This window comes from Penaeus monodon, chromosome 33, assembly GCF_015228065.2.
Source record: "Penaeus monodon isolate SGIC_2016 chromosome 33, NSTDA_Pmon_1, whole genome shotgun sequence".
Taxonomy (NCBI): domain Eukaryota; kingdom Metazoa; phylum Arthropoda; class Malacostraca; order Decapoda; family Penaeidae; genus Penaeus; species Penaeus monodon.
The window spans coordinates 31,848,173-31,848,949 of NC_051418.1; positions in this window are offsets into that span (position 1 = coordinate 31,848,173).

The following is a 777-nucleotide window of genomic DNA, read 5'->3' on the forward strand; positions in this document are numbered from 1 at the left end:
ATGCGGTTGTTCTTCCCTGTTCACACTCTATAGCATCATCAAACCATCCCCCATGCAGCGAACCCATAGCAGACCTCGTTCACCGTGCACTTGCCAGTCACGCCCAGGCTATCACCAGCTTTCCTTACGAGCCACAGCCAAAAGTCCAAGTCATCGGCCTCTCTTCTATATAACGCCACGAGGGAAAAAATGGAATCAACCTAATCAAAGACGCAACGGATTTTCCTCAGGATCCTTTGTCTCATCTCTCTCTCTCCTCCTCGTCTCCTCACTCCTCATTCTCCCCTCGTTATCCTCATCTTCGTCAGAATCTCCGGTCAACGCAATATTTTCCGTTTTAATTCATTACAGACGTTGCAGAAGCGATGCTAGAATCTGTTGTCAGATTCAAAAGGGATTTTTGGAGGTCTAAATGTTTCTTTTTTTTTCAATATATATTTCATATTCTCCGCTAAATTCAAATAGCATAAGGATATAGGTTGTTTGTAAGTAAAATCTCGCCTTTTTCTGCATTATTTTTTGTGTTGTTTTTATTCCTTTATTTATCCGCATTTCGTTACCCAATATGATTCCTCCCTCGTAATGAACTGAAACTATTCAGAATTATCAAAATTTGGCCACACTGTTCTCACCGAAGCGTGAAGCACCAAGGCCAATATGTTTCATGTGATCACTATAATCAAAACCCATGTTTCATTGTCTGACCGGCCTCCAATTACATCTTCCTTATAACTCTGCGTTATTCCGCGGATACCTTTGTGTTGCTCTCTTAAATAC